This window comes from Elaeis guineensis, chromosome 2 (assembly GCF_000442705.2).
Source record: "Elaeis guineensis isolate ETL-2024a chromosome 2, EG11, whole genome shotgun sequence".
NCBI classification, from domain to species: domain Eukaryota; kingdom Viridiplantae; phylum Streptophyta; class Magnoliopsida; order Arecales; family Arecaceae; genus Elaeis; species Elaeis guineensis.
The window spans coordinates 116,757,847-116,770,467 of NC_025994.2; positions in this window are offsets into that span (position 1 = coordinate 116,757,847).

The following is a 12,621-nucleotide window of genomic DNA, read 5'->3' on the forward strand; positions in this document are numbered from 1 at the left end:
CCCGTTCGGTCAAATATCGAACGATCGGGTCCATCCAGCTTGGTTCGGCCGTTAGCTGCTGTACTTCTTCAACCCGATCGATGCTCGGCTGCTCGAGGTTCTCCACGAATGTCCGACCTAGAGAGTTGAAAGCCGAAGTCGCCAGTCTGGAGAGTGCGTCGGCACGGGCGTTCTCCGACCTAGGGATGTGAAAAATTTCAAAATACCTGAGGCGTGCCACGAGGTCCTTCACTTTCTGAAGGTATTTGACCATGGTCGGATCTCGTGCCTCGAATTCGCCCTTGACCTGCCCCACGATCAGCTGAGAGTCGGAGAATGTCCGGAGGCTGTCGATGCCCAGTTCCCTCGCCATCCTCAAGCCAGTGAGGAGTGCTTCATATTCGGCTTAGTTGTTAGAGGCCTTGAAGTCGAATCGGAGGGCGTACTCGGTGACCACCCCATCCGAATTTGTGAGCAGGAGCCCGGCCCCGCTCCCCTGAGCGTTTGAAGCTCCGTCGATGTGCAGTACCCAGGTGGAGACCGGATCTGGCTCGGAGTCCGCGTCTCATCCCGGGTCTTCAGCTCCCGACCCTTGGTCGGTTGTCGGGCACTCGGCGATGAAGTCGGCCAAGACCTGAGCCTTCAAGGCAGGCCGCGGTCGGAACTGAATGTCGAACTCGCTGAGCTTCATCGCCCACTTTGTCAGTCGTCCAGACGTATCCGGTCGGCGTAATATCGCCCTCAGGGGCTGGTTGGTGAGAACCACTATGGCATGAGCCTGGAAGTATGGACGGAGTCATTGTGCGGAGACGGTCAGGGTGAAAATTATCTTTTTCATCTCCGAATATCTGGCTTCGGCGCCGTGGAGCACCTTGCTGATGTAGTAGATAGGCTGATGGGTTCGGTTCTCATTTTCTCGGATGAGCACCGAACTGACCGCCTCAGAAGATGTGGCCAAGTAGAGATACAAGGTCTCCCCGACCTGCGGCTTTACGAGCAGCGGCGGGGAAGCCAAGTACTTCTTCAGGTCTTCGAAGGCCCGTTGGCACTCATCCGACCAAGAAAAACCATTTGTCTGGTGCAAAATTTTGAAAAATGGGAGGCACCTTTCAGCTGATCGAGAAATGAATCGGCTAAGAGCGTCGATTTTTCCGTTCAGCTATTGGACCTTCTTCTTGGTGTTCGGATGACGCATGTCGAGGATCGCCTTTATTTTCTCAGGGTTGGCCTCAATCCCTCTCTGAGAAATGAGGAACCCGAGGAACTTCCCTGAGGTCACGCCAAAAGCGCACTTGGTCGGGTTGAGCTTCATTCGATGTCGTCGTAGAGTGCGAAAGGTCTCCTCGAGATCCCGAACATGATCCGGGATCTGCGCACTTTTCACCAGCATGTCGTCCACGTACACCTCCATGTTGCACCCGATCTGGTCTTTAAAGACCTTATTGACGAGTCGCTGGTAGGTGGCGTCGGTGTTCTTCAGTCCGAAGGGCATCACCGATAACAGTAGAGGCCCTTGGGAGTCACGAAGGCTGTGTGCTCCTCGTCTTCAGACGCCATCCGGATCTGATTGTATCCGACGAAGGCATCCATGAAGCTGAGCAGTCAAAATCCGGACGTCGCGTCCACCAGCTGGTCGATCTTTGGGAGTGAAAAGCTATCTTTTGGGCAGGCTCGGTTCAGGTCGGTGTAGTTGATGCAGATCCTCCACTTTCCGTTGGCTTTTTTGACCATGACAATATTGGCGAGCCAATCGGGATACGTGGATTCTCGGATGAAGCCCGCTTCGAGTAGCTTGTCCACTTCTTCGTCGATGGCCCTTTGTCTCTCTGGAGCGAAGGACCTTTTCTTCTGCCTCACCGGCCTCATCGTCGGATCGATGTTGAGTCGGTGGGTTATTGTCTCTGGGGGGATGCCCGACATATCCGCTGCCGACCAAGCAAATATGTCGGTGTTGGCCGTCAGCAGCTCCGTCAATCGTCGTCGTTCGGGGTCGGATAATTGAGATCCGACCCAAACCTTCCGTCAGGATTTTTTGCTATCGGGACCGACACGAGCTGCTCGGCCGGCGAACCTCGTTCTTCCTCCTCCCGTTGGTCCAGTTTGTCGATCGTCAGGGAGCCCCTCAGCTCGTCGCTTTGAGCGGAGATCTGGAAGCATCGTCGAGTGAGCTGTTGATCCCCGCGCATCTCCCTGACCCCATTTTTGGTCGGAAACCGAACGAGAAGATGGTACGTTGAGACGATCGCCTTGAGGGCGTTTAGTCCGGGTTGTCCAAGTATGGCGTTGTAGGCCGAAGGTACTTGGACGACCGCAAAAGTTAAGCGGACCGTGCTTTGCCGTGGTTCGGTGCCGACCGTCACAGGCTGGGTAATTTCTCCTTCCGTCGTGACAGCATCCCCGGCAAAGCCGATCAAGGGCGTGGAGACCCTCTTAAGTCGGTCGGTTGACAGTTGCATCCAGGAGAAGGTCGAGTAAAATAAAACATTTGTCGAACTTCCATTATCAACAAAAATTCTTTTTACATCATAATTTGCTATTGTTGCCGAAACAACAACAGCATCGTCGTGGGGAGTTTGGATGCCCCGAACATCTTCCCCCCAAAAGTGATTACGTCGTCCGGGCGCGACTTTTTCGTCGGCTCCCCTCCCGCGGACGTCCCCGGGCCCAGCCACTTGGAGATCATATTGATGACTCCGGCCGTCGGCTGATTAGTCGCCGCTTCTTCAGTCGGCCGGGGTCGTCGATCGGCAACTGGTTGGGTCGGCGGGTTCTTCCAAAATTTACCGAGATACCCCCGACGGATGAGAGCTTCGATCTCATCCTTAAGCTGGATGCAGTGCTCGGTGTTGTGGCCGTGGCCTCGGTGAAATCGACAGTACTTCCGACGGTCGAGGCCTTTTGCCTTCAGTGGCGGAGGCCGTCGCAGGTATTCTTCCCCCTCGATCTCTATTAGAATCTGTGCACGAGGAGCGGAGAGAGGAGTGTAGGAATCATACCTGGGGTGTGTCGGCCTTGGAGTCTGTTGTCGGGGTGACTTTTGGATTCGTCGGGGTGGCGAGACCCGACTATTGGTCGGGGGCCTGCTGGGTTCGGCGGGTTCCCGACCCTTCCTCCGCTTCTCCTTCGGGCCTCTGGGCTCGGCCAAGCGTCGGTCGGAAGCTCCTTCATCCGCGTGCATGTACTTGTATGCGCGCTCCAGCAGCTCGACGTACGTTCGGAGGAGGGTCTTGTCCAGAGAGTAGGTAAATCGGGACGCCCTCAGCCCCCGTTTCATTGCTGAGATAGCCATGTCTTCGTTGAGGTCCCGGACCTCAAGCGTGGCCGTGTTGAATCGCACCACGAAGTGTCGGAGCGTCTCATTCTCCCCCTGTTTGAGGGAGAAAAGGCTGTCCGACGTTCGCGGCGGCTTCCGGCTGGTGCTGAGTGGGCCACGAAAGAGTGCTCGAGCTGTCCGAAGGAGTGGATGCTTCCCGATCGAAGATCGGAATACCAGGCCCTGGCAGCCTTGCGGAGTGTGGCGGGGAAGTCGATGCAAAAAAGAGCGTCGGTTGCCCCTTGGATCGTCATGAGAGCTTTGTAGCTCTCAAGGTGGTCGATCGGGTCGGTGGAACCGTCGTATGGCTCCACGTGCGGCATCTTGAACCGACTGGGAATCGGTTCGTCGAGAACTAGTCGGGAGAGAGACTGGATGGTCTGGAAGTCGACGTCATTCGAAGACTTCTGGCCGTCCACCTGCAACTGCGCGAGCCGGCGGTCGATTTCATCGAACCGGCGCTCGTAGTCATCCGTCCGTCGGTGCTGGGAGACCCCAGGAGTGGAGTCTCTGGAAGATTTCGAGGGAGAGGCGGACGGCGTTCGTGGTCGCTTCTCATTCCTTGCCTGTTCCAGCAGAGAAGGAGAGGACTGCTGGGACCGTCGGTCATCGCGCCATGGCCGTCCCTCCTGCTCTCCGTGGGAGCGCTGTTGTGGGCGCTCGCGCGGAGGCGACGGGGATCGACGCGGGCGTCGGCGGCTGCTCCTGGAGGACATCGGACGGGCCGCCGGTTGTTGCTGGAGGCTTTTGACCGCGTCCGTCAGTATGGTCATCTACCGTACGATGGCCGCGATCTGCGCCTCCGTGGTCACCGCGGGGTGTGGAGAGCTAGGCTCCGCCGCCGATGGTGGCGGGGATGCCTTTTTTCGACGGGAAGAGCGCCTCGCTGACCCGGTGATCCTCGATCGTTGGGCTCTTGTCTTCGTCATCGTCTCCGCTTCCTGGCGCGCCAATCTGTTGCGGCCAATCCCCTCGTCGCCTGATCGCCGGGGAACGAGCGCCTGCAAAAAAGGAAGTCCACACTGACCGGAGGCGGCTCCGGCGGGGACCCTCCGACGGTCAAGTCAGAGAGGTGACTGGGCAACAGTAAAATGAAGACAGAGAGCTCAATCGAGAGGGAGAGAGAGAGAGAAGCAAGCCTGTGGTTTCAAAGTCGAGAAGTGGAGGTCCCCTGCACTGTTGCCTTCCCCGATTTATATAGTGGAGCACGGTATGGCGCCGTCATTAATGGCGCGGACAATTGAGAAATTATCAACTCACTGTAGACTGTCAGAGTCACCGTAAAAGTGTCATGTCGCCGTGGGGCTGTCAGATCACTAGGGTTGACAATGCCCTAGGCGGGACAGTGCCCCTAGGTGGCAGTGCCGCATGTCGCTGTCAGAACTGACAAGCTCTGGCGGCTATACGACGATCGAAGGAGTCGACCGACCCTAGGTCGGTGGCCAGCTGAGCGACGTCGGGCCCCTCCGTTGGTCGGCGAGTCTTACGTGAGTCGGCCATCAGGCTTCCAGGTCCAGTCGGTCGAAAAAAGTATGCCCGACCGACACATCCTCAGTCGGTTGGGGGGCCGTTAATTGGTCGGTGATGGCGTCTGCCGGTCGGTCCCTCCGGCCGTCAGTCGGTCGGTCGGTCGGTCCCTCCGCCTGTCGGTCGGTCGGTCAGTCCCTCCGCCTGTCGGTCGGTCCCTCCGGTCGTCAGTCGGTCGGTCGGTCCCTCCGTCTGTTGGTCGGTCGGTCGGTGGGTATTCTCCAACAATTGATGTATGAATTTTTATAAAATATGATAGTCTCACGCATAAGAGATCTTATGTACTGAGAAAAAAGAAGAAAAAAATTCTAAATCTACATTCTTCCCCAATTTTTCATTTCATTCTCAACTTCAATCTTTTCCCAAATTTCATCAAGTTGGTAAACAAAGCTAAAAAAAGTTGTATCAAAGTAAAAAAGATTAATAAAATTTGAGTTTGAAGACAACAAGTAGGAAAGAAAGTACCATTCAAGAAAATCTCCATGATAAATTCAAATAATATGGGTATGAGCATCAATCAACCTTCTATTCATATTTTTGATAAAAAAAATTATGATTATTAGAGTATCAAGATGAAGACTCTCTTTGTTTCACAAGAGATTTGGAATTTCGTGGAGAGTGGGTATTAAGAACCATCCACTCCAACCAACCAATAAAGAGAGTAATTGAAAGACTACAAAAAGAAGGATGCCAAAGCCCTCTTTTTTATCCAATAAGCGATGTCCGACAAGATTTTTTCAAAAATTATTAGAGCCGTCAAATCAAAGGAGGCATGGGATATCTGGCAAGAGGAATTTCAAAAAAACACCAAGGTGAAAACTATCAAACTTTAAGAAGAGAATTAGATAATTTGAGAATGTAAGAAAATGAGAGTTTGAAGGATTACTTCTTCAAAATCATGGAGAGATTGTTAATCAAATGAAGAGCTATGATGAAATCATCACCGAGCAAAGAATATATGAAAAAATTTTGGCTAGTTTGCCTCTAAAGTTTGATACTATAGTTACTACTGTAGAAGAATCTAAAGAACTTTTTACTTTAAGTGTTCATGACCTGATGGGATTTCTTGAAACTTATGAGCAAAGATTGTTTAAGCATAAAAAATCTTCATTAGAAAGTGCCTTTCAATCTAAGCTCCAGGTGTTTGATAAAAATTCTTAAAGATAACTGTCTAATCTTGCACAAGTTAAAGGAGAGTTATCCAGAGGTGAAAACCAAAATAGAGGAAGAGAAAGAAATATGAGAAGAAGAGGAAGAAGAAAGGGATTAAATACTTTTTAAGAAGTCAAAATGATGAGAGTACTCAATCCAGATGCAACATATATAAAAGATCTTCTCATGTTGAAAAAAATTATCGATTTATGGGAAAATCCTAATGTTATAATTGCAAAAGGTTTGACCATATTTAAAAAGATTGTAGATACCAAATAAGTGAGCAAGCACACTTCTCCGAAGAAAATGAAGGCTGCCAAAAATCATTCTACATATGTTAAGTCGTGAAAAAATAAAGAAAGGATGTGTGGTACCTTGATAGTGGATATAGCAACCATATGACCGGTGACAAGTTCATCTTTGTTGACATTGATACTTCTTTAATCTCACAAGTCAAAATAAAAAATGGTGCACTAGTCCAAACAAGAGGCAAAGAGATAATTGCAATAGACACAAAGAAAGAAAAGAAGTTTATCTATGATGTTCTACTTGTTCTGGACTTGACACAAAATCTTTTAAGTGTTGGATAAGTAATTGAACATGGACACATGGTGCACTTTGAAGATAATGGATGCAAAATATATGACAAAGAAGAAAAAAAATAACTTATGACAAATATCAACATAAAAAAAAAAAAAATTTCCTTCATTTTGCACTATGCAAAGAATGTTGCATGGAAGATGGAGATGAATGATGAGTCATGGCTATGGCACAAAAAGTATGGGCACCTAAACTTTTAAAGCTTGAGAAGTTTACGTCAAAAAAATATGGTATATGGTCTACCGGCAATACAAGACAAGAAAATAATTTGTGAAGGATGTGCACTTGAAAAACAATACCAAAAGATATTTCCAAAAGAGCATGCATGGAGAGCCAAAGCACCGTTGGAGCTTGTTCACACCAATATATATGGACCTATGAAAACTCCTACTCATGTCGGTAACATCTATTTTATTATCTTGATTGATGACTACTCAAGAATGATATAAGTATACTTTTTGAGACACAAATCTGAGGTATTCACCATCTTCAAAAAGTTCAAAAATCTTGTGAAAAAATAAAGTGAGCACTACATCAAGGTGCTAAGAAGTGATTGAGGTGGTGAATACAACTCAAATAAATTTAAAAAATTTTGTGAAGATGTTGGTTTGTAAAGATAATTGACAGTTGGCTATACATCGGAACAAAATGAAATTGTTAAAAGAAAGGATCGTACTATTTTTGAGATGAATAGATCTATGCTCAAAGACAAATGTCTTCTAAATTTTTTTTGGACGGAAGTGGTGTATACGGCGATGTACTTGATGAATAGATATCCAATAAAAACTCTTCAAGATAAGATACCATTTGAAGCTTGATCCAGTAGAAAACTTTTGGTGAAGCATTTCAAAGTCTTTGGATGTATATGCTATGCACATATTCCAAAGGAGAGGAGGCACAAACTTGATAAAGTAAGTGAAAAATACATCTTTGTTGGCTATAATTTTAAATTAAAATGCTATAGATTTTTTAGCTTGAAACACAATAAGGTAATCATTAAAAGAGATATTCTCTTTAATAAGAAGGCTACTTGGGATTAGAAGGAAAAGAAAGTTGAAGAAAATATTGTTACTCTTGATGAAGAAATTCATGTTGCTCAAAATGAAGAAAATAAGGATGAAGATTCACCACAAACTTCTCCAAATGTAAGTCCATCACCAACTTCAAGCTCAAGCTCATCTCTAAATTTTAATACCACAAGAATGAGAAGTTAAAGTAACATTTATGCCACTTATAACTTTTACATGATTGAGCTCAAAACTTATGAAGAAGCTATACATGAAGAAGTGTGGAACAAGATAATGCAAGAAGAAATTAATGTGATTAAGAAGAACACAACTTGAAAGCTAGTGAAGAAATCAAATGACAAAGAAGTCATTGACTTGAAGTGGATCTACAAGACAAAACACAATCCAGATGGATCTATTCAAAGATACAAAGCAAGATTGGTGGCAAAAGGATACTTTCAACTATCCGAGATTGATTATCAAGAAACTTTTACACCGGTTGCTCGATATGATACAACTAGAACTCTCATTTTTATGACGGTACACAAAGGTTGGAAACTACACCAACTTGATGTAAAGTCGGTATTCTTGAATAGAATATTGGAGGAGAAAATTTATATAGAATAACCTCAAGACTTTATCATCAAAGGTCAAGAAAATAAAGTGTACAAGTTAAAGAAAGCATTGTATAGGTTGAAGCAAGCACCCCGAACATGATATTTTCAAATTGATACCTACTTCAATGAAAAAGATTTTCAAAGAAGTCTAAGTGAAACAACACTTTATGTGAAGAAGCAAGGTTTGCTCTGTTACTTTTTGAGAATTGAAATCAAGCTAAGAGAAGATGGTATTTTTATTTGTCAAAAAAAATATGTAGAAAGTATTTTTAAAAAGTTCAAAATGGAGAATTACAATATTGTGGCGACATTCTTGATGGTAAATGAGAAATTCATGAAAGAAGATAGAAGTCGTGAAGCTAATATACCACTATATAGAAGCATTGTTGGAAGCTTATTGTATCTCACAACTACAAGACCGGACATAATGTTTGCATCAAGTTTATTTGTTAGATTTATGCAAAAGCCAAGTAAGGTTCACTTTGGAGCCGTAAAAAGAGTCTTAAGATACATCAAAAGCACCAAAAATTATGGCATCATGTATGAAAGAAGTATAAATGATAATGTGAAGTTACTTGGATCTCGTGATAATAATTAGATCGAAAGTATTGATGATATAAAGAGCACATCAGGCTATACATTTTCTTTTAAATCCGATGTCATTTCTTGGGCATCAAAGAAGCAAGATTTTGTGAAATTATCATCCACGAAAGCCGAATATATCTCAGCAATTTTAGCAGCATAATAAATAATTTAGTTAAAAAGAATACAAGAAGATATGAATGAGAAGCAAGAAGAAGCCACTACACTATTTTATAACAATAAGTCTACCATCTCTATGACAAAAAATCTTATCTACCATAGCCGCACCAAGCATATCAAAATCAGTATCATTTCATAAAAGATACGGTAGAAGAAAAGAAAGTTGAAATGAAATATGTGAGGACTTAAGACCAAGTGGTGGATATCTTCACCAAAGCATTACCCAAAGAGAATTCATTTACTTTAGAGATCTAATGGGCATTCAAGAACAACCATTAAAGGAGAGTGTTAAAATATAATATTTATTCCTATTAATTTCTAAGTAATTGATATTTTGGTTTAGTTGTATGTTGGGTTCATGTATGGCCTCATATATAGTTGGGCTCATATTGTTATAGTAATTTATATATTGATGTATAAATTTTTATAGGATGTGATAGCCTCACGCATAAGAGACCTTATATACTAAGAAAAAAAAAGGAAGAATTCTAAATTTACATTCTTCTCCAATTTTTTATTTCATTCTTAACTTCAATCTTCTCCCAAATTTCATCAAGTTGGTAAACAAAACTAACAATAGAAATAACTATTTCTTTAAAATAATTTCCTATTGTTGACCGATGTTGACTTAATTGGAGACATTTATATATAACCATTGATATAATTTTGTAACGGTCGCTACTTTTAAACTTGAGCAGAATTCAACATATTGATCAAGCTTAATACGTTTTGTAGTACCTTTTCTGCTTACTATCATTCCAATAGTAACAGCCTTAAGACTGTGTGTGAAGCATGCATACTTACGTTGCCAAATAAGTTTGACCAGCAGTTTTTCTCAACTGTGACGTCCTGAAACACCATATTTTCAACACTGTATCTCTTACTAAATCATAACCAGACTTGAGACTCCTATTGGACCTGCATTGGAGGTTCAAAGAACCGTGAGTCCCAACGGTATATCTTACACTGCAACAGTATACACCGTATCTCTTGTTTTAATAAATCTGGTCACGCACTCGTTTATCTGATCTAGTTCTTCAAGTATCAAAAAACCATCTCAAGATATCTAGCTAGTTGGGATATCCAATATATCTGTAATCGAAAATGCATTGGGGTGCTTGTTTTTTTTTTGATGAAAATGAGTCAGGGAAAGCCTAACTCAGATTATATTAGTTTCTGTATATTAAAGTAATACAGTGAATAGTTGATAAGAATTGACACAGCATTGGGGTGCTCGTAAATTGCATATGAAAGGTTCGTCGAGCTCAAAATTGCTAACCTAACAACTCCACAATCTATTTTGCAACAAATTCACGAGTTCCTCTAATCCCGTTTATCCGTTGTATGCACTTCACTGAAGTTGTGGTGTGGCATTTATCATCTCTAATAATCTTCAGTAGAGTAAATAAACTCTTTATGGCACTCTTTAAAAAAGAATGTAAGCAATAAAAAAATTAAATATATCAAATTTGTCGCAATTAAATAACTTGACTGCTAGGATAATTAAAAATATTCATCAAATGCTTCACATGTGCGCCTGCTACAATCTAGTTAAAGTGTTAAACTCAGTCCATATTGGAGGCAATTTTGGCTAAACATCTAGTCTGGATGGCAAGAAAATTTTTCCTGTAAAGAAAGGGAAAGTAAAACCCTATTCCCATACTTGTCGCATTGCATCAAGGAATATATGCTTTTATGTGGTTATGTCCCAGAAGTGATTGGTAACAAGATAAGGTGGTCTCGAGAACAATTGAAACGATTGAAGTATGGAAGAGAGAGTCTGCTACTTGATAGAGACTCCCACTTCAGTATATGTTTGAAGATTAACAAAGACGCTATGAGGTTCGACAAACCCTTGGTCGATAGCTGATGTAGGGATTGTCCATTATCTCAGAGAGCTTTAAGCAAAATATGGAACAAGCTTTTGCACTAGAGGACATCACATTAATTGTTCTTCTTAAAAAGAAAAAATTGCATTAATTGAGCTTACATAACAAGATGTAATAACGAGATAAATTTTTGCTTGCATTTGCATGCGAAGACTCCTGATGTTAGATCAACGTTCTTTTATCAAAAATGGTCATTTAGCATATTGTCATTTTATGTCCTACATTTTTATTCTTCGCCCGCGATTTTAATTGATGACCATTTCATGTTTAATCCATAGCATAAATTTGTATAGATAAGTCCATTTCCAATACCCAGAACGGTCCATAGAAGTACAATCAAGAGATAATTTTCTCTAATTTCAAACATGTAGTGTCATATAATCCAATAAGATAACCAAGTTGCGGACATCCTTCCAAATATGGGGTGTCAACAACAAAAATGTCAGATTTCGATTTCTGACTCTCCTCAATTGCTTAGCTATATATGTACTATTTCTTGAATTACTTTTAGAATTTAATGCAAAGAAGCAACCTGGTTTTCCTAACACACACAAAAAAAAAAAAAAAAAAGTGCAAAGCCCCAACAAGAAGAGATAATGCCACATCTTAGGAAGAGAACACCACTGCATATACAATGAAACTTCAGAGAAAGACTACCAATTACAAACAAGGGAGAAAATGAAACTCCAGAAGAAAACTATATACCAATCACAAAGAAGAGATATAATGAAGCAAAAGACAAAAACGTAAACCAGAAAACATCCATACTACCACTCTCTCTCTCTTTCGAACTCTTTTCACTTTTTTTTTTTTTTTTTTTTTTTTTTTTTTGAATCTCCATTTTCAAATCTCCCTTCCACTAAAAACTGGATCCTAATTAATTGAAAATCCTGGCACACTGGGTGATGATGCTGCAGCCACGCCTGTAGGGGTTGGCGCGCTGGTGCTGCTGGCAGTTGTAGTACGAGTTGCCTCGCCTGCTGCATGGCACGCGGTCCCTGGATAACGCGCCGTAGCTTATGAACCTCCCTCGGTACGCAGCAAGCTCTCGCCGTCTCACCTCCGCCTCCATCCACCCCACCTCCTCTTCCTCCTCAACGCACCCATCGCACGTCCGCGAGTTCTCAAGCTCCCCGTCACCACCGGAAAAGAAGTTGGTCAAGTCCGACTCGCGGTGGAGACCTCGTCGCCGAGCGACGATGAGTCGGCGATGGCCAGAATGAAGAGGAGGAAGACAAGGCGAAGGGACATTTGGATTGGATATAATGTCGTAAGCCTAATCCTTTGTTTTTGTTGTGCTTTATTAACGGGTTGCGTTACGGATTGGATGGCTTAACCTTTGTTTTAGAAGAAGAGAAAGAAGGGGACAACGGGAGGAGAGAGTGGAGGAGGATGGAGTTAAGAATGTGTTATCGTTTTGGACGTGGCCGTATGAAATTGAGCGCCCAGTTCTTTTTGCTTTTGATGGATTAGGTTTGGAGATTGGAGAAAGATAAGAGAGCGAAGGTCAAAGGTTGTTGAGATTTATCATGGAGATTGCCATGGTAGGCGGAGCGAGTAATCTTAACGGCTAGATTTTTTTTCTTTGAAAAAAAAAAAAAAAGGCAAAAAGATGGTTTCGTAGATGGATCATAAATGGATCCATCCTTCTGATTAAGATCATAAGGTGAACGCATGCCATTTTCTAGGAGCAAGAATTTGAACTTTTGAGAGTGAACTTGGAAAATCCAACGAAAATTTAGCGACCCCGAGTTATTCGGCCAAATTTTGTTCCA